Source organism: Macrobrachium rosenbergii, chromosome 12 (assembly GCF_040412425.1).
Source record: "Macrobrachium rosenbergii isolate ZJJX-2024 chromosome 12, ASM4041242v1, whole genome shotgun sequence".
NCBI lineage: Eukaryota > Metazoa > Arthropoda > Malacostraca > Decapoda > Palaemonidae > Macrobrachium > Macrobrachium rosenbergii.
The window spans coordinates 84,591,948-84,617,312 of NC_089752.1; the positions used below are offsets into that span (position 1 = coordinate 84,591,948).

General features: G+C 41.8%; 1 protein-coding gene across 1 annotated transcript in view; it reads right to left on the reverse strand.

Moving 5' to 3' along the window:
* The window catches only part of LOC136843747 (probable ATP-dependent RNA helicase vasa-like), a 711,228-nt gene that overhangs the window by 319,995 nt on the left and 365,868 nt on the right, over positions 1–25,365 (reverse strand). The gene's annotated exons all lie outside the window — the stretch shown is intronic.

The following is a 25,365-nucleotide window of genomic DNA, read 5'->3' on the forward strand; positions in this document are numbered from 1 at the left end:
TGGCACAAGTGAGAACTGACTCCCAAATGTCCGTTCCCCTACCCTACCCCATAGGGGATGACATAACATGATTAAGTGCCCAAGCATAAGCTGAACCCGTTTGCTAGGACTGACAATATTAATAGAAAACAATCATCCCACCCTAATCATGTTATGGGCAAACCGGATAGAATGCAGTCTCTCCTATCCCCAGAACCAGACACCCCTGGAATCTGTGGTCCAGCCCTAAAGAACATTTCTGCCTTTGAGTTATAAATCTGTTAACTCTCAGGTCTGAACATTATGGGGCAGTTGATGGTCCTACCACAGTTCCCACCATTTAGCTTTGGATATAAACCCAATCCCAGTAATATCTTTTCATCAGCTCGTGGGCTGGTAAAACTAAGGTATACTCCTATTTAACAGGTCCAATAAATTTTACAAAAAGTGGAAAATTCCACAAAAATTAATCGAAAAATATATCATCATATATGAGCCTCTTCAACTCAAACCCAGGGATAAGTTCCTGGGGTTCAAGAGCCCCCTCACCATGTCAAGGTGGTCCCACATCGAGGGAGACTCATAGTAAAAAGTACATTATATTGCTCATTCTTTGACTGATTGATTGATTATAAAGTATTAACATCAATTATTAGCTTCCTTTGAGCTGAGTAGGATCTATCATAATTTTTCTTTGCAACATTAGGAAAATGATTAGCAGGGTCTATCAATTTTTCTCTGCAACATTAGCAAAATGATTAGCAAACTCATTTGCCACTAACTGGGGAGTCAACTACCTCACAACCACTGATCTTGATAACTGGTAGTTGACAAGGAGTAAATCTGCCGGCTATTTTTCTAGCTTTCTTCCTAACTAAAGTCAAGAGGTGATTTTGAATTTAGTGAAGATATGAAAATTGTCTACATTCCTTTTGTGCTTTTTTAATTTCCATGTAGAAATAAGCTTTTGCTTTTCGAAATTCAACATGGTAATAATCACATTTTTATCTGCGGTATCGAGTGAAAGCTGACTTCATAGATCTATGAGTTTCCTGAAATTTAAGAGTCCACCAGGGAACTTGTCGATGGATAAATATGCCTGAAATCTTGGGTATAGATTGAAGACCAGCCGAGAACACAATTGTATTCAAAAAGTCAGGAGCATCATCTACCACAAGGAAAGTCTTAAGCAGAGTCATCTATTGAGCTGTGTTCCTGGAATGTTACCCAATCCGCTTTACCAAAGTTACATTTAGGTAGTCTTGAAGGTGTAGGATCTGAGGCTACCCTCACCACTATTAGAAAATGGTCACTGGTAAATCTATCATTTATAACTCTCCAAATAAAGTCAATAAGGCAGTCATCGCTGCATACAGATACAGTAAATCAATTACAGATAATGTGCCTATTTTTTTTTTTTAGCCGATAGGTAAGATGGGTGAAAGAAGAGTGAGGGCAGTTAGCTAGCTAACCATGGTAGGGAATAGTTTAGAGAGTGAAATATCACTAAAAATAATGTCAAGTGTGGTTTATCCACAATTTTATTTAGGTAAGGGTACAATTTTTCTAATATTAACATAATACAATAATAATTTTACATTATAACAACATGGTAAATTGTACATATTGCATATTTTGAATTTTATTTCTTATTAGTGTAATCAATTTAAAACATAAAAAATAAAAAAAATTAGTTCCAATTTCCTCATTTTAACCTTGATGTTAATTATCATAATGATTTTGCATGATACCTACATAGTAAATTCTAAATATTACTTTTTCACAAGGCATTTCTTAATAATATAATGGTTGAGGTTCATCACGATGAATATATGAAGATATTCTTCTCCACCATCTGTGGTCTGTGTTGTTTGGGTGGTTTTCTCTTCTGCTACGGATTCTTCTGTTAATTCACTGTTGTATTGATCTAGTTTGCTCCATATGTTGGTTGCCAGTCTGTATAATCTTTGATTAATTGGTTCTACTTTGTATTTTTGTCTATTTGTTCTATATTCAGATCGTCATCTTCTTGATTGTTTCTCACTGCGGACCTTAGTATCTTATTTTGGAATTCTTATAATGCACTTATATTGGAAGTCGATGCTAAACACGTGGGTATTGGTGGATATTCCATTATTGGTCTGATCAGGCTTTTGTAGAAATGGATTTTGATATTTGTGTTCATATTCCTAAATTGTTTTAGCTTTGTATTTTGTGTTCTTGCTATTCTTAGCCTTTCTCTCACGTGTCTTGATATTCCTCTTTGTCCGAATTGCATTCCTAGTATTCTTGTGCTTTTAGTAAAATTCATCGGTTGTTGGTCTAAAATTATTTGTGCAGGTTTGTAAGCAGACACTGATACTAGTTGGAATTTAGATTTATTTGTCTTTATCTTCCACTTCTTTTCAAATTTATTTATTCTTACAATTTGGTTCATTGTTTTTTGTGCTACTTGTCTTTTCAAAGTTGGATCCCTTCTTTGAGTGCGTTTTTCTGGGTGTATAATTATTTGAGTTATAACATCTGCAAAGCAGACGTCAGTACAATACTCTGGTGGTGAAGTCATATCTGATGTATATAATATGAATAGTGTTGGACTGAGTACAGATCCTTGTGGGACTCCACTTAGTAACGGGAATGGATTCCCTATGTAATTTTGTGACTTGATTGCTGCTGTTCGATCTTTGATGAAGTTGCATAGTATTTTCTCAAAAATGTCTGGAAGGTTGAGATGTATATTTTGTATTGAAGTCCTTGTATCCATACTTTGTCAAATGCCTTGGTTATATCTCTACATACTAGGTTACATAGGTACCTTCTTCTTTGTGATAGTGCAATACTCTCATATATTGTTGCTATTGCAATCTGGGTCCCTCTTCCTTTTCTAAATCCATATTGATTATTATTGTGTAGCTGATTACCTTCTAGGAACAATACTAATCTGTTGTTAATTATTTTTTCAAATATTTTGCCAGGTATTTCTAGTAATGATATTGGTCTATAATTCTCTACCTGGCTAGTATCTTTTCCTGGTTTGGGTATCAAAATCATTATTGCATTCTTGAATATAATTGGAAAATATCCCATTGAGAGGGCCCAGTTGTATATTTCTCTTAATTTTTCTAGTGCAATGTCTGGTAAATTTTGAATTATGACCTTGTTAATTCCACTCTTTCCTGGTGCTTTGTGTTTAAAATTTTTTATTATTATTTTGATTTCCCATAACTCTATTTTCCTTGTTAATGGGCAGTCTTCATTAAGTCTGCTAATATCAGCTGCATAATGCGGATTTGTTCTGTTTCTATGTTGTTCAATGAATTCATTGACTATTGTCTCATGTTGGTTGTCGAAATTTTGGTTACTCTCCTGCGTTATCTGGAATATTTCCTGCCAGTAGGTCTTGTGCAGTACTTCCTTCTCTTTGTCATCATATATTTTCTCATTCCCATGCTTTATGTATGGCGAAGTATTAGTTTTGCTTCCCATCAGTCTTGCAACGGAGTTCCAAAATTGTTTTGGGTTATTGTACTGTATTTCTGTGTTTTTTATTAGGTCTTCCCAATTTTGATGATATAATCTTGAGTTTTCTTGTACTAACTATTCTTGTAATGACACATATCTTCTCATTAATATGCTGTTCCACCCTGTTATAAGTACTGTGTTTTGGATGTTGTTGTAGCGCCATTGTATCAATTTCAACTTATCACTACTAATAGGATGTGGAAGTGTGGTGTATTTAGTTACAGGTATATGATTTTTTATTGCTTCCTCTATATTTCTGTACCATTCTTCAAGCTCACCATCTACTATTTCTTTTGTTATTTCTATTTCATTTGAATTTCTTGTTGGTTGTCTAATCATTTTCCTTCTATTTCATTTTTGAAGCTTTCCCAACTTGCTCTTTTTATATTTGGTATTTCTAAGGATGGAATCATTATTGGATTGGTTGACAATGTAATTACCATTGGTATATGATCGGAGGAGGTTGCTGGTCCTCTTGTAACGGCAATATTGAGGTGAATTTTGTTATTTCCCAATACTGTATTATATCTGACTTTCCTTTTCTGTTATTTGCTACAAAGGTATCGAAATCAGGTCCTAAGTGTATGGTATACTTTTTATTTATTAATCTGACTATTTCTTGTTCTGTGTAATTAGATTGCCTACATCCAAATATTTGGTGTCTGGCATTTAGATCCGCAATGAGGTAGGTTGGTTCTCTCCTGTTCATTAACTTCATGACATCCAGAAGTGGGAAATAATGTCTTCTTGGCGGCTTGTAAGCTGTAGCGATCACTATTGGTCCTTTGTTAGTTTGAATTTGGACTGCTAAAAAGTCGTCTTGGAAATCGTCTATTATCTTATGTTTAATATTACTCTTGATTGCTCTTGCAATTCCTGCAAAGGGTTCATCAGCAAAGTTTTGCGTATATGTATTATATCCAAACATTTTCAGAGTTTCATTTCGTTTCATACCATGCTCATTGATTAATATTATGTCAGGGTCGTCTTCTCTATATATATTGTATAATTCAAATTTCTTTGTTTTCCAGGATTTCACGTTGTGCTGAATTATTTTAATTCTTCGTAGAGTTGGGTCCATTCGAGTTACAGTGGTCTAGTAATTTTGTTCTTTTTCTTTCACTTTTCCATTTTCTGGTCTTATTTGGCTACTGGCGTAGTACTTTTTGATGCTGAAGTTGATCCCTGTGGATTTTGTAAGATGGGAGAGTTGGAGAAACCTGAGAAGCTTGGTAGTGAGGCTTGTATTTCTTCTGTTAATTGATGCTGCGTTTCTTGCAAATTACTTATGCGTCCTGAAGGATGGATTGTGAGTTCGAGTCCGAACTGGGCTCAATTCTGAGTGTAAAGTCTTCATCTGATGAGTCGTCTTCTGAGCTTTCTGCTGTGTTTTCTTCATATTGTGTGCAGTCTTGCATATCCTGTTGTATATCCTGAGTTGCTTGTAAATCTTCTGCTTTGCTTGTATGGTTTTCTTGTCTTTTATTCCTTTTCATGGTGCTTGCTATCATGTTTATTGTTTCTTTAGAGAAGTGTATTGAAGGTAAATTGTTATCTGCTAATATGCTGTTTATTACTGAGGGGTAGAATCCTTCTTGGCGCATCCCCAGTTTTATTGCTAAATTTGTTATTATCGTGATTCTTGTCTCCTCTTGTATTCTACTTATATTATTTTGGATGTTGTTTGCATTAGCCTGGCAATTTCCTGTATTAGTGGCTGTAACTTTGGTGTAACTTGTACGGTTGCTTGTAGTGGATGTTGTATTTCTGTTTGCTTTGATCTCTTGAATTTTTCTTTTTATTAGGGCCTTTCTCACTGGGCATTTCGGTGCTAAAGTTCTATGTTGTTGATTGCAGTTAACACATTTTTTTGTATTTTCTTTACATTCTCTGTATGTATGATCATGTGATGAACATTCAGAGCATATTTTATAGTTATTATCTTTAGGGCATTCCTTAAGCAGATGCTCATAAGAGTAGTATCTGTAGCAAAATGACAAATTTACAAATATATCCTCTTCAATGTGTTCACTTGGAATGTATTGGTAGGCTACAAATAATCCTCTTTCTATGGCTCTCTTTGCCATCTTCGGTGTTTCAAACTTTATTTTCATGACGTGGGAATTGTTTTGGATTTTTATCACCTCATCCACTGCAGCCCATTCGTTTTTCCTCTTGATACTGTTTTTAAGGTCGTCTTCTCCGTATTCTACCGTTGTAGCGTCTAGGAATTTTGCTACTATAGTTTTCATGGAATTATAATCTGGGGGGTCTATTACCTCAAACTCATTTGCAAAAACTGTCCTGTTCTCTGAATTAAGAATCTTTTCCGAGTCATCTTCGTGAACATTGACAAAGAATGCTGTGTTGGCGTGGATTACTCTTTGGACTCTAGCCTGGATGGCACCTATACACTGCCATAACTTGAGCCATCTACTTGGCTCGTCATGCGGTTTAGGACTATTGTCTTGTATCTTAATCTTCATTTTGAATCATGTTATTTACTACTTTCTTGAAGTTTTGCCACAAAGAAGGGTGACACATAAGCCTAGCTATGCTGCCACTGAAATAAGAGGCCAGAACGATGCCGAAGACCTAGAATCGAGGAAAGATTTTGAAAAACCTCACGGGCCACTTTCCTCGGACACTAGGCAGTCATGAGAGCACGTCTTTCCCCTGCGGTTGCCGGAGGCAGACTCGAGTGCCTGTTTGAACGTGAAAATGTGTAGAATGTGTAGACTCCCCCGTGTTGAGGATTCCCACACTTTCACCCTCTACGATGGAACACTAGCACACCTTCCTCTTTGACTGGTGACAATGTCACCCCAAAGGAGGGGTTCTGCTATATGTATCTCCCTGAATAACAAAGGGATGTGGTACCTATTCAATAAGAGATTTAAATTTATCAATGGGGAAGACTACACTAGGTGGTAGATAGAGAGAGCATACTGCACACATATCACTCGCAGTGTTGACTGGATACGAACAGGATTTTGTGGGGTATCACTATGAACATACAAAACTACACCACCATGGCTTCCAATATTTAAGACATAGGTGGAATGATAGGTAGTATACTCTCGTGGGCAGGGCACATATTATCATCATCTTGGTCTCCAGCAAAGCTTTACATACAGGAGACACTTCTAACATGAGCAGCCTTAATTCTTCCCATTGGGTTTTAATCCTTGTCAGTTCCAGTGGAGAAAATCAATGAACTCTACTTTCCTTTTGAGGCTATTAAATTGGAGCTTCTTTTAAGAACTTGCAGCTTACTGCCTTGCTCCTTCATTTTTCTGGAAGCAGACCGATTGTTTAAGGCTGCCTTCCTTTTTAGAGGGTTATCAGTCACAGGAACACCAGACAAAGCTGGAGCTGCCTGAGAAGAGGTGTGAGGGTCAAACACTGGTGCATCTTCCAAAGCAACAGAAGCACCATTTATAGCTGGTGCAAGCTCCAAGGAGAAACAAGCACCAGACAATGAAAATACAGCCTCCAATGAAGCAGAATGTCAATCATAACTGGTGCAGCCTCCAAAGAAGCCGACACACCAGGTATAGCTGGTACAGCCTCCAGGGAGGCGTTAGTGCCAGGTACATGTCACCACCTCCGAAGAGGCAGGGGCGCTGGAAATCACTGGTGCTACCTCTGAAGAGGTAGGAGTGCCACAAACCACTGGCACAGGCTCCAAAGAGGCGTAAGAACAGGTCATCACCAATTTTTTATTACACAACCTCTCGTAGCATTTGAATTTCTTCTTTGGTTGGCAGCAACACTGGAAAAGGATATTCCACATCTAACATAATGATTCAATACTCTTTTCTTTTGCCTCTCTAAATATGATACATTGTTACCCTTAATGTTCGGACTTCTTTTTCCATGAAGTACACATCACAGTTAAGTGAAGATGATGGATGATTGTCTCCACAATGTATATATCCTGCTTCTTTATTACATATGCCATGTTATGGTTCACTACATTTAACACATGTGGCAGGTTTGCCTTGTAGCTTCTGCCTACAAGATCCTAAGAGATGTCCAAATTCTTTATTACATATGCCATGTTATGGACCTACATTTGGTCTTTGGGATATTCTGCTTACAAGATCCTAAAATGCAAATTCCAGGCTTGGTCTTTTTTAAAATATTAGGCAATCTAGCAATCTAGTAGAATTGAATGTAATACTTATATTCAGAATTGAAACTAGGGCTCCATTTATCTTCTCCATTTTCTCAATTCTTTTCACACCTTGATCTTTGAATTATTCTACTAGCCTCTCAGAGCACATCATCAGTTGGGGTGCATATACTGTATATCTTTCCCCCTTGGAGTAATTCTAAAAAGCATGTAATGAACATTCTACAGTAACTCCTCTGAGATGCGATAATCCTTTCACTCTTTCACTTTCTTTTGCCAAGGTCAGTTCTACTGTCAGTTTTCCTTGACCTTCAGATGATATCTTGGGCTCTTGACCACAACACTATAATGTCTCTGTACACACTAAAAATATAGCAACTAGAATCTTTCAGTTTAAAAGTAAAATATTTACCATATGAGGTTTCACATATTCCTGGTCCTCTTTCACATACATTTCTGCTCAATTTCCCTTTGCTCTATGTGGTAGTATAGGGTTTCAGTGCAATTACACTAGAAGGTTTCTTGGATTTTTCAAAATAAAGGTCGTACTTGGAGGTTGCAATGGTCGTCAACTATGCCAAAACAGTATCAACAAGGGGGCCCAGGGGAAAGCGATTCTTTATTCCTACTTCATAAAGGACCAAAAGAAAGAAAATTACACCTGAAAACCTTCAAAAGATATCATCAGCCTTTCATGGAGTTTTCTTCCACTAATGGCACAAGTGAGAACAGACTCCCAAATATCCGCTCCCTACCCTATCCCATAGGGGATGTCACAACATGATTACAGTGGCCCAAGTGTAAACCAAATCCACATGCTAGGACTGAGGGTATTACCCATTAAACGCCGACTGGATGTATCGTACGTCGACTAAAATTGTCTGTTGGGTGCCGAGTGGACGTACCATACGTCGACTACAAAAAATTTCAACCTTTGTTCAAACTTTGACTCGACGGAAATGGTCGAAAAATGCAATTGTAAGCTAAAACTCTTACATTCTAGTAATATTCAATCATTTACTTCATTTTGCAACCAAGTGGAAGTCTCTAGCACAATATTTCGATTTATGGTGAATTTTTGAAAAAAAATTTTTCCTTACGCCCGCGCGGTAACTCAGCCGAAAATTTCAGAAATTCTTTTGTCATTTTGTTGTAATGTTTGCACCGGTTTATATTAGTCGTTACATAAAGTTTTATGTATGGAAATGTGCGCAATTTCATGTAGAATACAACAGAAAATAACTCATGGTTGTAGCTTTTATCAGTTTTGAAATATTTCCATATAAATCACGATAAGTGCCAAAATTTCAACCTTCAGTCAACTTTAACTCGACCGAAATGGTCGAAAAACGCAATTGTAAGCTAAAACTCTTACATTCTAGTAATATTCAATCATGTACCTTCATTTTGCAACAAACTGGAAGTCTCTAGCACAATATTTCGATTTATGGTGAATGTTTGAAAAAAAAAAAAAAACTTCCTTACATCCGCGCGCGGTAACTCGGCCGAACATCTCTGAAATTCTTTCGTCACTTTGTCGTAATGTTTGCACCGGTTTATATTAGTCATTACATAAAGTTTTATATATGGAAATGTGTGCAATTTCATGTAGAATACAACAGAAAATAACTCATGGTTGTATCTTTGATCAGTTTTGAAATATTTTCATATAAATCACGATAAATAGTAAAAATTCTACTTTCGGTCAACTTTAACTCAACTGAAATGGTCGAAAACTGCAATTGTAAGCTAAAACACTTACAGTCTAGTAATATTCAATAAATTACCTTCATTTTGCAACAAACTGGAAGTCTCTAGCACAATATTTCGATTTATGGTGAATTTTTAAAAAAAACTTTTTCCTTACGTCCGCGCGGTAACTCGGCCGAACATCTCTGAAATTCTTTCGTCACTTTGTCGTAATGTTTGCACCGTTTTATTTTAGTTGTTACATAAAGTTTTATATATGGAAATGTGCGCAATTTCATGTAGAATACAACAGAAAATAACTCATGGTTGTATCTTTGATCAGTTTTGAAACATTTTCATATAAATCACGATAAATAGTAAAAATTCTACTTTCGGTCAACTTTAACTCAACTGAAATGGTCGAAAACTGCAATTGTAAGCTAAAACACTTACAGTCTAGTAATATTCAATAAATTACCTTCATTTTGCAACAAACGGGAAGTCTCTAGCACAATATTTCGATTTATGGTGAATTTTTGAAAAAACTTTTTTTACGTCCGCACGTTACGAATTCATGCCTCATTTTGTGATAATATTTTCTCTGCGTTGCTTTGATCGTTTTACAATTTGTTATATACCAAAATCATTGCAATTTAGTGTACAATACAAAGAAAAAAATAACTTGTTAGCTTTAACCGTTTTGCTCATAGCGCGATTTGTATACAATTACATATGAAATTTTTTTTTGCGCTGTCATATTGTTAGGAACAATCGTTTGCCGATTGTTCCCTTAGTGGGTTGTTGCCTCCTTTGCTTTTGTTTGTTTTTCCTGCTGGTGAGTTGACGTCTGTCATGGAGTGCTTGACAGCGTCAGTCAGGTTCGTAGCAGCAACGAGTCAGGTTCTGGAGGGCAGAACGACCAGTCAGGTTCGTAGCAGCAACGAGCCAGGTTCTGGAGGGCAGAACAACCGATGGTCCAGGGCAGCAGCGAGTCCGTTGGGGTAGCAGCAGCAGGTATCCATACCTGAGCGTCAGGTCCCATCAGTCATTTCAGCCCAATTGCTTGTTTATTTTAAAGAACCTGTTGATCTTGAGAGGCGAGATCATAATATTGGCGACCTTAGGCCCGGGTTGGTTCTGTTTTGGCTGGCGAGGGTGTGGCAGCATCGGGGGAGAGTATTTTGTTTGTCAAAAAAAAAAAAAAAAATTTATTGTAAATTTTTTTTTTCTGTTAGGTGGGGAGGTGTTAGGAACAATCGTTTGCCGATTGTTCCCTTAGTGGGTTGTTGCCTCCTTTGCTTTTGTTTGTTTTTCGTGCTGGTGAGTTGACGTCTGTCAAGGAGTGCTTGACAGCGTCAGTCAGGTTCGTAGCAGCAATGAGTCAGGTTCTGGAGGGCAGAACGACCAGTCAGGTTCGTAGCAGCAACGAGCCAGGTTCTGGAGGGCAGAACGACCGATGGTCCAGGGCAGCAGCGAGTCCGTTGGGGTAGCAGCAGCAGGTATCCGTACCTGAGAGTCAGGTCCCGTCAGTCATTTCAGCCCAATTGCTTTTTTATTTTAAAGAACCTGTCGATCTCGAGAGGTGAGATCGTAATATATATATTTCAATATTTATATATGATAATATTTTTTTTCATTTCTGATGGTTGCATACTAAACTTCAGGCAATGACAAAAAATAGGAGCCAAAAATGAACTCTTAACCTTAAAAACTAAGCGTGCTGTGATTTTTTTAAGAAAACTTGTTTTCCGCTTCAGCGCTAACTCCCAAACGCCGCCAGCATACGACAGACACTTTTGTAAATAGAGGCTCGGCATTAGAGGGTTACAGGAATATAATCATCCCCACCCTAATCATATTATGGGCAAACCACACAGAATGCCGGGAGTCCTATTCCCAAAACCAGACTCCCCTGGAAGCCGTGGCCCAGCCCTAAAGAATAGTTCCGCCTTTGAGCTATCAATCTGATAGTTCTCAGGTCCAAACAGTATCGGGTAGTTGATGGTCCTACCACAGTTCCCACTATTTAGCTTCGGATATAAACCCAATCCCAGATATGATATCTTTTCCTATTTATCAGGTCCAATAAGTTTTACGAAAAGTGGAAAATTTCACAAAATTAGTCCAAAGATATACATAATGATATATGAGACTCTTGGACTCAAACTCAGGAACAAATTTCTGGGGTTCAAGCGCCTCCTCATCGCATCAAGGTGGTCCCACATCGAGGGGGTGTAAAGTCAAAAACCTTGACCAGTTTGACTCTCCAAAGATGGAACCAGAGTGAACCAAGGTTGAGTCAGGTCTGTATTTTTTTCTACATATTTTTTTTTTATGCTCCAATCAGCCTTTAGTTGAAATGTTTGAATTGTTTCTTGTTCCTTTTTGTGTTGGGGACACAGGCACTGAAACATATGGTTCAAGGAAAAATGGTTCTATTGTCACAATGCCAGGTTCTTTTTCCACAGGGATATCCTTTTCCTTGCATGGGTCATCAACAATCAATTCAGAAGATGCAGCGGTCATCAACTTTTCTCCATTTGTCACCATGGCTGTATTCAGTCGAGGAGAGATTTGAAGTACAGTGGATCCCAGCTATATTGCGGTTCAGCATTAGCGGCTTTAGTTAGTTGCAGATTTTTTTGTGAAAAGTCTCTCCAAATACATCGCAGAAAATTCACTAATTCGCAGATTTTTCGTAGAGCAATATTCACTAATTACTGTAATTTCATTTTATTTTTGTAACTAAGTATACATTTTTAATGATAAAAAAATGAGTTGCAATACTAATTTTCAAATACTAATATTAAGATTACGTAATTCATATGGGTACTCACCAGTGATGAATGTTGATTGAAGATGATGGTGATGAATTAGCTGTGCAGTCCGATAAATGACAAAGATATAACAGCACAGCAATGCAGAGGAGTTACATCTCCTCCGGGGGTGCCTCTTTCCCTTCTTCAGGGACTTTGGGAGGCTTTGGAGGGTCCTCCTTCATGAGCTCAAGAAACATGGTGATAGGCAGATGCTGTCGCTGCTTCTTCATGCTAACGAGGAGGTTATTAGAAGGGCCAAATATTCCATCAAGGTCATTTCAAAAGTCTAAGGTGCATTACATATTAAGATCCCATGCCCCAGTCATCTCCGGCAGCTCCCTGGACGCCCTCATAATTCGGGACAGACATTTCAAAGACAGCCCCTCATCCTCCTCCTCATCCCTGTCCTCTGAACCTGGTGAGTCTTCTTCCTCGCTGGCAGTAGTAGTAGTATTAAAGTAGTTTAACCAGACCATTGAGCTCACTTTCAGCTCTTATAGGGCCGGCCCAAAGGATTTGGATAAAATACCACACAGGCATACATTCTCATACAGTAACACATACACACAAATACATTTACTCATGCTTCCACACTAAAATGGTATATTAAAATTCATAATAAGTGAAGTAATACTTAAAAAAATTGAAATTGAAATTGAAATTTGACAAATGCTATGTTTTCGTGCTTTTACTGTATTATTCACTTATTTTTATATTTTATCTATCAAACCACAGTTCCTCATGAACAAAAAAATTGGAATGACTGAAAATGTGAAAGGATTCTGACAAAATTTCATTTATTGATTTATTCCCAGAAGCTGACAGCCGCTGTTGGTCATACTTTGGACACTCACATAACACGTCTGACTGTTATTATTACCCTGCACTCTGACCACTCGGGAGCCAGGCCACATGGGGTGCTCATTAACCCTTAAACGCTGATTGGACGCATTTTACGACGACAAAAATTGTCTGTCGGGTGCCGGGTGCCAAGTGGACATAAAATACGTCGACTACAAAAAGTTTTTTTAAATATTCCCGGAAAAATAGTTATAGGCCTAGTTTGCGAAAGATTTTAAATCACGCGCCTTGAGGGAAGCTGGGAGTTCACGGATCACACTGTTGTTTTGTTTACAAGCGTGACCCAGCTGTGCATGCACGAATTTCGTTCTTCTTGCACTACAAAGCATCAGCGACGCATCGACGGAGAGCGATTTCTCGATGCATTTATGTTTTGCAGAACTTGTGCGAGTGTTAGCGTATTTATGACGCAATAGGACGTTTGCAGAGATGTCCCAACATCGTCAGGACCGTGAAAGGCGCGTATTGCCTGTCGGTAGTGAGCAAGTGAGCCGAGTTTTAGATTTGGATGCTGGAGAAGGACCAAGCAGCCAAGGTGACCCAGCTTTTCAACGCCGTGTTGTGCGGCCAGGTGTGGCTGAAAGGGACCAAGGACCACATCCTGTGCCTTTTATGACCCCTAGGAAGCATCGGGGTGTCCTGAGGGGCATTCGTAAGCATTTGGGAGGCCTCCAACAAAAGGACATTGATGAGTACTTGTTGGAGCTCGATCGTGAGCAGGTGGAAAGTCCTCATTTTGATGGCAGTTGTCATCTAGTGGCGAGGACATCACGCCCGATGTCAGTGATGAGAAGTATTTGCCCCCAATGTCCGTAAGAGAGCCACAGCATGAAAGTGAACTCGAGTTCAGTGGTTTCAGTGCTTATGAGGGAGAGTCTGAGGAGGAGGAGGGTAGGCACCGATTGTGGCTGGTGGGGACGAGACAGATAGTGATGGTGAAAGTGAGGGAGATGGGCCAGTGGGGAGGGTGGGAGTGTGAAGTTGTGCTGGCGCACGTGCGCGTGCCATTTGTTCGAAAGTGATGAGGGGTGGTTGGAGGACCCCACCCCACCTAACATGCACCTATTCACGGCAGCACCTGGACTGACCGTCCCTGTGCCTCTCACTGCACTGGGGTTCATTCAGCTCTTCCTTACCCGGGAATTGCTGGAATACCTCGTTGCAGAGATGGCGGATTACGCTCGGTACTGCCGTGAGGAACTGCAGATGACGTCGTATCGATGATGGGGCTGCAACCTCACGGACATGGTGCATTTTTTGGGGTTCCACATTTTTTTTGGAATGACGCCTGCTGCCAACGTCCGGCAATATTGGAGGCGGAATTTTTTTTTAAGTACGCCCAATGTGCCCGGCATTATGCCCCGTGATAGTTTCCTGGCGTTGGAGAGGTATTTCAACGCCTTCAACCGAAGGGCCATACCCCTGAAAAACCCAGATCACCTCATCTTAGTCCGCCCAGTGTTGGACTACATTCGTGAACGGTGCCAGTTTCTTGTGGTTCCTTCCAAGAACCTTTCTTTGGATGAGGCGATGATGCCATACAAAGGATGTCTAAGCATAAAAGTGTACAACCTTAAAAAGCCAAAGAAATATGGTGTAAAGTTATTTTTTATTACGGAATCCAACACTGGATACGTCGTTGACTTCTCTGTATATTCCGGGGTCTTCTCCACGCTGCGTGACACTGTCTTCGGTCTTGTGGATCGTTTCCGTAACCAGGGATACCACCTGTTTATGGATAATTATTATAACTCGGTATCCCTGGCCCAGGAACTGTATGAAGCAGGTGTGCACGTCAGTGACACCCTTCGGTTGGTGCATGGGGCCCCAAATGTCCTCAAGAGGTTCGCTAGCCACCCGCATCATCTGGCAAGAGGAGAGACAGAGTGGCAGCGGAAGGGAGATGTCTTTGTCATCTGTTGGAAGGGGGTCCGACTCGTGCCCATGATTACCACCAGTCATGAGCCCATCCAAGAAGAGGTCGTTCAGCGGAAGAAGACATGTCGGCAGGGCCGAGTTACGTATGAGGAGTTTCGTGTCCAATGGCCTACTGTCATCTGGCACTACAATGGGCACATGGGAGGAGTTGATCTCTTTGATCAACTCATCCAGTATTATCCCTTCGCCAGGAGAACCAGGAGGTGGACACAGAAGCTCCTCAAATACCTCCTTCAGTTGGCCCTCCAGAATGCCTACATCCTCTACTGTGGGTACAATTCCGACACCCGGAGGTTGTCCCACATCCAGTTTCTTGAGGTGGCCGGGAATGCCCTCATAAACTTTAATCCTGAGGAGTGTCCTTCCAACACTGCCCCCTGCCCCGAGCTCCAGATCTGCCCCGAGAGGATAGGGCAGATGTCACTAGGAGGGCCAACCTCGGTCGTCCTGCTCCTGCTGATGCCTCCCTTGATGATGCCGCCCCTGCTGATGCTGCCCCTGCTGTCCCTGTCCCTGCTGCCGCCCTCCCTCACATTCCAATGTCCCGTCGGGTAGTCGACCCTGTGTGTGGGCTGCAGGCAGGGGATCACACACTGGAGCCCCTAGAAGGGCGTAAGCAGAAACAGTGCCGGGTGTGCCATAGAATGGCAGAAGAAGAGACACCTGGTTCGTCTGTCACACCTGCAAGGTAGCACTTTGCAGGATCGGGGAGTGTGACTGCAAATACCACACTGCGGTCATATATTGGAGTGCACCTACCCAAGGGACACCGGAGGGCAGCCCATCTGCAGTAAGGGCACGCGTCTCCCTCCTCCACCTGTAGTTCGTCATGTTGAGAGGAAAAAAATGCAAGACTCTTCAATAGAGGAGGGAGAAAACAAGAATAGAATGAAGCGTCAGGATTACGAGTGAGTATTCTGCATTGATTTTATATTTAATTTTATATTTATTACAAGTTTTTATATATCTGTATTTACTGGTGTTTTGTATATTATTTCATTTTATGCAAAAAAAAAAAAAAAGTTTTTCACCTGCATTCCTTTTAGTTATGTATTCGTACCAAAATAAAAAAAAATATATATATATATATATATATATATATATATATATATATATATATATATATATATATATACATATACAGTGAACCCCTGTATTCATGGGGATGCATCCCACACCCCCATGAATAGGTCAAATCTCGAATGCTTACAATGCCCCTCTAAAATGCTTATACCTGTCTACCATGAAGGGTCAAACACCAAAGTATGCCTAAAAATACCAGCCTACATCAAATATACATTAAACTATTACCTTATTACTGTATTAATCTTTGAAATGATACTATTAATATAATTTCCAAGCCATCTTAAACATTTTATCATTACATTTATACGTACGTACTGTATGGCTTACAGCTGTAGGTGAAACTAATCCAGTCCCCCCTACGTATTCAGCCACACATTTTCTTTCATACAGTTATAAGCCATTCCGTTTTCTTTTCAGGGGGAACCATTGGTATTGACGTATACAGTATGAAATTCACAAAAAGAGAGAGACAAAAATTTAAAAAACATATGCACATTTTAAAAAATTTAATACTACGTATATTTGTACCTGTCTACCATGAAAGGTCATCACCAAAGTACTGTACAGTATGCCTAAAAATACCAGCCTACATCAAATATACATTAAACTGTACCTTATTACTGTATTAATCTTTGAAATGATAATAATTAATATAATTTCCAAGTCATCTTAAACATTTTATCATTAAATTTATACATACATACTGTATGGCTTACAGCTGTAGGTTAAAATAATCCAGTCCCCCCTACGTATTCAGTCACACATTTTCTTTCATACAGTTATAAGCCGTCCCGTTTTCTTTTCGGGGGAACATTGGTATTTACGTGTACGTAATTCAAAAAAGACAAAAAATTCTTTAAAAATTTATGCACATTTTAAAAAATTTCATACTTCTGTACTTATATATTAAGATTACTACATATGTAAATCACACAGGTACTCACCAGCAATGAATGTTGATTAAAGATGATGATGATGAATTAGCTGTGCAGTGCAATGAATAATGATGAAGATATGACTGCACCGCAAAGCAGAGTTGTTACAACTCATCTGAGGGTGCCTCTTCACCTTCAGGAGGCACTTCTTCAGTGAATTGGGAGGCACGACTTCAGGCGGTTGGGGAGGCATTTCTTCAGGCGATTTGAGAAGCACTACTTCAGGCGACTGGGGAGGCACTTCTTAGGGTGATTTGGGAGGCTTTGGAGGGGCCTTCTTCGTCCGTTTGATGAACATGGTGATAGGCAGCTGCTGTCGCTGCTTTTTCATGGTGGTGAGGGTTTGATTATAGGGCACCCATGATGAATCAAGCATGTTTGAAAACTTTAAGGAGCGTTCCATAAAAGGATCCCATGTTGAAACATACTCCTGCAGATCCTGAATCATTCTCTTCATGTGGGACAGACGTTCCAAAGTCAGGCCGTTCTCCTCTTCCTCCTGCTCCTCCCCTGAACCTGGCGTATCTTCTTCCTCACTGGCAGACTTCGTCAGCTCCTCCAAATCCTGGTCCGTCAGGGGGTCAGAGTGAGCATCAATAAGGGTGCCAATTTCATCCTCGGTGATGTCCTCGAAGCCTTCCCCACCTAGAATCCTCGCCAACTGGACAGCCTTATTAATGGCCGAATGCTGAATTTCTTGAGGAGAGAAGCCCCTGTAATCATGAACACACTCCGGCCACAACTTGTTCCAGCATGCGTTCAGGGTCCCCTTCTTCATGTCATTCAGTGATCGGCTGATGATGCTCAGACATGTGGCAATCGTGAATTTACGCCAATATTCTTTTAGCATAAATTCACTGTCACTGTCCATTGCAGTTACAAGGTGCTGGAGGGAGTCCCGGTATAGAGTGCCTTGAAGGCACGGATCATGCCCTGGTCCATAGGCTGGAGGAGAGAGGTGGTGTTGGGAGGGAGGAACTCAAACTGGACTCCCTTGTAAGAAAGATCGAGAGGGTGGCCACCAGCATTATTCATAATCAGCAACACCTTGAACTCCATGCCCAAGTCGTTCAGGTATTGCCTAACTTGAAGGACGAAGCTCTGATGGAACCAGTACTCTGTGAGGACTTTGGTGATCCAGGCCTTAGGGTTATGCATCCAGAACACAGGAAGCAATGCCTTGTTCTTATTCTTGAGGGCCCTGGGGTTTGCAGCCTTGTAAATGAGGCCTGGTTTAAGCATGAAACCGGCTGCATTCCCACACATGAGGAGGGTAACCCTATCCTTTTGAGCCTTGAATCCGGAGGCTTTAGCTTCGTCCTTCATAAGGTATGTCCGGGAAGGCATCTTCTTCCAGAACAGGCCAGTCTCATCCATATTGAACACCTGTTCTGGATGGTAGCCCTTCTCCTCGATGATCTTCTTGAAGGCTTCCGGATATTTCGCGGCTGCTTCAGTGTCTGCAGATGCAGCTTCCCCATGCAGAGTAACAGACTTTAGGTTAAACCGCTTTTGAAATCTGTGGAACCACCCCTTGCTGGCCTGGAAACCTTGAGGCGCTGATGATGGTCCTGTTTGGGGTTCTTCCCCCTCTTCTTCTTCTGCTCGTTCATCCAAGCCTAGAAATTCCAATTCGCCTTCTTCAACGCCTTCCTCTGCCTGTACTACGTCGTCGCCTTCCTTAGCAGTTGATAACTGCCGGTGGAGTTGTCGTGCTTTCCCGCAAATCATGTTGGAGTCGAGGGGCACGTTTTTCTTCCGGCAGTCCTTTATCCAGATTGCCAGAGCAGATTCCATTTTCACCATTGTTTTATCCCGCACTGTTGCAACTGTCTTTGCACTACCGAAGTAGCTCATACTCACAGACTTGCGTATCTCCGCCTCTTTCTTCTTGATATATCTCACTGTGCTCTCATTAACACTAAAATGGCGACCAACCGCGGCAAAACTTTTGCCCTCCTTTGACATGTCAAGAAGTTTCACCTTCTCCTCGAGTTTCATAACAGATTTCTTTCTTTTAAACTCTTTGCCAGAAGGCTTTGAAGGAGCAGGGCGTTTTTTAGCAGGCATTTTAGGGCCGAATACCGCCGATTCACAAAGATAAAAAATCGAAATGGACAGACGTACGGTTTCACACGGTAAGATGCTGCGAACTATACGCACAATCTGAAGATGATGCCGTCGAGCGTCCTCCCAGAATTCAGTGTTCGCGAGTTGGTTGTGAATGTTCAGCCAATGAGCGCCAAGTGAACAGCCAATGAGCGCCAAGGAAAATGAACGGTGCTTCTGGATTGGCTGCTTTGCAGATGACAGCCAATAGCGTGTCGAGTATCACTGATCCTAGGTACACAGCGTCTAGCATCGCAATTTCTTTGTATTTGCAGAGAGGTGTCTTGGGTGAAGCACTTTTAAGAAAAACAAATATATATTATTGAAATTTTGCTGTTTACATTAATATATTACAGTACTGTAATATTTGAAAATTAGTAAATCATTTTTAACTTACAAAATGTACTTACAGCAGTCATTACAGTAATATATACTTTACATACATGAAAATGCTACGTACCGCAGATGTAAACATACGTACCCTGCAGTATTCCTGTTGTCTTACGTATTTTAGATATGCTCTACGTACTACCCGTAGTACTGTACTATACTATGTATCATCCTAAAACACTTTTTGTATGTAATATTTAAAAATCATCTTACAACAAAACATTTTATAAAATGTATGTACTGTACGCGCAGAAGGTCCGTGTTAGTATATGTATGCGCAACCAATAGTACCATGCGTACACCGTAGCAGGAAATTTCGGCAAATGACCCAATATACAACCCGTTTTATTGCTATCTTACAACAAAACATTTTATAAAATGTACGTACTGTATGCGCAGAAGATCCGTGTTAGTATATGTACGCGCAACCAGTACAGTAGTACCATGCGTGTACCGTAGCGGCAAATTATCGACAAATGACCCAATAGAGTATACAGTAGTGTAATCCGTTTTATTGCTACTGTATCTCAAGTTTGTGTGTTTTGCATGTACAGTACTATGGGCTAAAAATATTTTTTGAAATCGTGCATTAAGATGTCCTCTGAATGCTCTGCTTCTAAGGCCTCTGGCCAATAGCCTACAATTACTGTAATGACTGATGAGAAGAAAGTACTGTAGACATGATTGTTTTGTTAAGAGAGGCCAAAAGTCACGGAGAAGTAGCAGCCCATTACAGCATGACATTAACTGCGGTCGCCCACATTGAGCATGAACAGGGTAAAATACTCATGCAGCCCTACTGTACCACCTTCATTGCCATGTTCAAATACCTTAACATGACAGCGCATCCCATCATTCATCGTACTGCACAACTAATTCACCATCATCTACAGCATACTAAAATCAACATTCATCACCAGTTACTACCTGTATGATTTAACTTTACAGTACAGTACAGTACTGTATTATTTATTATTATTAAGGTACCCAGTGTAGTATACATAATATTATCATTTAATTTCTGGGTTGTCCGACCTGTGTCACCCGGTGAAATAACCATAGCACTTATTTCTAGGTAAAGCTATTGCTAAATATACCAGAGAAAAGCTAAATGCCAAGCTGGAGTTACTACCCCCAGTGTGAGCTCCATGAAATGGAGTCGTGTATGAGAAAGGGTGAGATTGTCACAATCATAGGCCTCCGCCCTGTAAACATTCCCAATGTCAAAAGTCCCACCGAGTGAGGTGCCGTTACAAACCCCTGCACCACTCGCGGACTGTAAACAAACCAGAGTCACCTACATTCCATTTTTAGCACGCGTCGCTTTTGTTCGCCTTTTTTGTGTGCGCTCTTTTGTGGCTTATTTTCTTGATTTAATGGCATCCTCCCAGGATTCTTCATCACCTAAGTTGAGTACCATCTCTTTATTTTATTTTAGGCGGTTGAGGCTCCTTATTTCCCTCTAATTTAATAATTAGGGGGATTTATAACGCCCGCCTCGTCCACCTTCTCCCGGCCTCATGTGACCTTCAGAATCGGTGCGGAATTTTTATGTCGGGGCTTCGTTCCCCTTCATTTTCTTATGTTTTGTGCCTTTTGCTTATCCTATATTCAATTTGGCATTATTACTTATTGTTTTGTTGTCCTTCTCTGGGGAAGTTCGGGTCCTTGTCGTTTAGGCTACGGGTTTCCCCCCTCGGGCCTATCCGCTCTTTATCAATTCTTATATGTGTTGTATTTTGGACCCTCACTTCCTCCAGCGTTTGGGTATATTATTTGAGATGGTACAGTTATGCTTATTAGGTTTATTTTAGGCCTAGCGCACGGATGTCTTTGATATTTACGGATTATGTCCTTTGTTTTTAATCTTGAAGGTCGGCCATTTTCCCTCCGCACTCTTATCGCGTTGGGTTTGGTCCTCCCTTCTGCATGTGTCTTTATGATTATTTGAATTATTGAATTATTTTATTTATGCCTAGGTTAGGTTAACTTTTTAGGCTAGTCTGGTAGATACCATCTCCCCCCGGGCTACCTCCTTCAGCCAGCCGGCTGTGTTAGGTTAGCCTAGGAGTTAGGCTATGGCGTTCTGTTCCCTTCCTCGGAAGGGAGGTTTAGGTGTGTAGGAGGGCCTCATGGTTGGTGCTTCCCTTCGGGTTGTGTTATGGTTAGAGGTGTTGGGCCTGCGTTATCTCCCTCTCCCTGTTTCGGCCTTTCTGTTTGGACTGTTGAGTCCTAGTAAGGTTAAGCTGGAATAGCGAGGGTATCTTGCGTAGCCTACCCTTGTCCGATCCACACCTTCGGGTTAGCTTTCCAACTTCATGTATATACCCCTCTCCTACCTCCTTTCTCCCCTCCCTTGGTTCGCTTTCATGTCCTTTGTTAACTTACCAAGGCCTGAGAGCTTTACCCTGTTCCTTACGCTATGGCCTACATCCCCTTCCTTCGCATTGATTGGTTTTGTCCTCTCGGTACTGGGTTTCCGACCTTACCCGGTCGGCACCCTGTCGAGATCTTGTTTGGTGACCGGGGGTGCTCCCACACTCCTGTTCACCATTCCTTTTACCTTTCTTTGCTCATTTGGCCTTTGAGGGTTCCCCATTCTCTCCTCTCTCATTATCGTTCGTACATGTTCGTCCGATTGAGAGGGAGAAAGGTGGATCTCATGGCGCCCGGGGAGTGCTCACTCACCCCCTGGTCGCCGCTACTGGTCCCCCTCTCCTGGCCTGTCCCAACTAACCCCTTCCCTCTAGCGTCAGTGCGTTGTTTTTCCCCAACCCAGGTGTTGTTCTCCCAGACCGTCACCTCGAGGAAAAATTGTGTACATGTAGCCAGTTAGAGTTTCCCACCTGACTGTCTTCTGTCTTATTCACACGCCACTGACGTTTACCTTCGTTCTATTCATTTAGAACGCGTACGGTTCCCTAGTATCTACCCCCCGCCGACTAGCTAATTTTGTATTTTCCGCTAGGTAGTCGGGCGTTCTTGTCACTTACCACTCCGGTGGGTACGTTGTATGGTCGGTCGGTGCTCACCACACCTCCTCCGCTGTCACTGTATTAGAGTAACAGGACTCCCCCGGCTCCAAGCGGAAACACCCACTCTTACTTATAGTTGACCTTTCACTAGCATGTATATATATATTTATATATATTTCTGAAATTTTGAATTTTACATGTCTTTTCGGGACCTTCCTGTTGCTCCGGATTAACTCCGGCGGTCCCTTTATGTTGTTTTTGATCTTGTATGATCTAGTAGACCCCTTAACCTCCCGGTATGCTCCGGTGGGGTCTATCTGGTCTAATTATCTATTATCCTAAGAGACTGCTCCGTCACCCTACTCCGGCGGCCTTATCAGCATACTCATGTACCTGTCCACTTGCAGATGGTGCGTTGTCAGGAGCAGGGGTGCACGGCAGTCCTTCAGCAAGCTAGTGGACATGAAGTTTGCAGGTCCCACTCCGGGTGCGCCGTTCACGTAGGGGACCTGGTCGTCTGGCACCCTGATAGCTGTGAGGTGTGCTACGCTCTCTATGAGCGGGTTCTGGATGAATCGGTAAGTTAGTTATTTCCTTTCCGATTCATGCTTTTCTTTGAGTTTTGTCTCTTATGGATAATTGGAAGATATTCTCTTTTTAGGAGGTTTGGTCACCTGATTTTCTCCTTTCAGATTGACCACAGCTCTCGTGACTCTTCGCTTATGACCCTCAAGACCTGGGTCAGCAGCTTCGGGAGGAACGTCGGGGCAGGGAAACCCTACGTCCTTTCTAAGGATATCTGCAGCGTTCTCTTCCCCGCCGCCTGGATCTCAGCGTCAGTTGCTGACGAGGTAGCCGCCCCTTTGATCGCTGGGATCCAGGAGATGACTCAGCCCTCCCAGGAAGACGTGGCTGCATGCGGAGAGGTCACCAAGGATGTTGCGGCTCTTAATTTGAATCTGGAGCCCATGAACGTGGACCTGGATCTCCAAGCAGGTAAGGGGGTATGTGAGGCAGGTGAATATCTGTTTAGCTCTCCTTCTTCTACTGCGTCTTCTTTCCGGGGATTCGTGAAATCCTCTTGCCTTATGGACGGTGCAAGGTCTACCGTCCCAAAGGTTAAATCTGTTAAGAAAAAGATCTTGAAGTCCCAGAAAGTCCGCTCCGGGGTTCCTCGAAGACGTCACGGGCTCCTAGCCCCGTGCTCTCTCTGAGCAATCCTCTACCTCTGGGAAGGGAGCTGACCCAAGCAAAGTAAGGTGGTTCCCCCTCCTTCCTTTGATGCAGAAGCATTTCCCGAGCTTCTTATGCAGAAGCTCGACAAAGAGTTGACGACAAGCTGTCGCAACTCTCGAATCAGTTGTCATCGTCTAATGCTTCCGTGCTTTCCCTATCGCAGCAGGTTAAGTCCCAAGGGACCTTAATCTCTGGATTCATGCGTGGCGGAGCGGCCAACAAATCTTTCTCCGTTCCGGACACCTCCAGCCTTCCTTTTTCAGGATAAGGGGGAACCCTTGGCGCCTGACCCTTTATGCTCCCCAGCATGAGGGTACCACTTACTATCGAGGGCCTAGGCACCCGTAGGTTGGAGGAACTCGAATTCTTCCCTCCTGGTCTGGAATCTCCTTACCCAGGTTTTGCCAGACTCACTGAGGAGGCATGGATTCGGTCCGATAAGGTCCCCAAGGAGACTGTCATCTTCCCGAGGGACCAGGCCCAGTCGTCTCTGCTAAGGACTCTATCGGAGTGGCAGGCGGAGAACACCAAACTCACCCCGGCCAAGGGTGCATTTACGATGTTCTCTTTGGGAGAGGTGTGGTAATTATTGTACACTGGCGACACTAGCGTAACTGTTTTCATGCTTGGTATCACTGTGTACGGTTAGTTACAGTCGCACCTCAGGGAGTGTAGTTCCCCTCTTGCAGTTCCTCTGTTGATATGTAAATTTACGTGTGTTTATTTTGTTCTGTTATGTTTGTCATAAGTTGTTTATGTTGTATGTGTTGTATGACTAACGCTAGATATTTTGTCTGTTTATGTTATAGATCTGAGAGCCGGTATTTTGTTGAATAAAGCTTGTAGTTTGCTACCAAGTGTTTCAGTCTTATAACAATTTATTCAACAAAATACTCGTCATGGCTAACTGCTTAAGCCATGTCGACTGGACACAGATCCCAGCTCTCCTACGGCGGCCAAGGAGTGGAAACACTGGCACCGAACCTTTCAAAACTTCATAGAGGAGAGTGGAGAGGCCGCACCCAACAAGCTGAGGGCTCTAGTGAACTGTGTATCCCCAAGTGTGTACGAACTCATTGAAGACTGTGTTACGTATGAAGGTGCCGTTGCAAAACTAGAGAGTGTTTACGTCAAGTTACCGAACGAGATTTTTGCAAGGCATGTTTTAACAACCCGACGACAGCGGTCAGGTGAATCCCTTGATGAATTTCTGATAGAGTTACATAAACTAAGCAAGGATTGTAACTTTAAGGCAGTCACAGCTGAACAATACCGGGAGGAGATGGTGCGTGATGCGTTTATTAACGGTATTGCCTCAGCATTTATTCGTCAGCGCCTGCTAGAAAACAAGTCCTTGGATCTGGAGGCGGGGTACAGTCAGGCCTCCACGTTGGATCTTGCCCAGCGTAATGCTGATTCCTACACGTCTTACTTGCCTGTTCCTCATGCAGCTGCTTTAGTTCCAGGACAGCAAGGACAGCCTTGTGATGACCAACAACTGCAGTCAACGAAAGAAGAGGCGGAAAGAAGATCACCTGTGGACTCGACTGTCGCTGCTGCACATTCGTCAAAGAAGAAATGCTATTTTGTGGTAATACATTCCACATTACAGGTAGGGGTAGTTGTCCTGCACGTGCTGTTACATGCAACAACTGTGGTAAGACAGGTCATTTTGCCAAAGTCTGTAG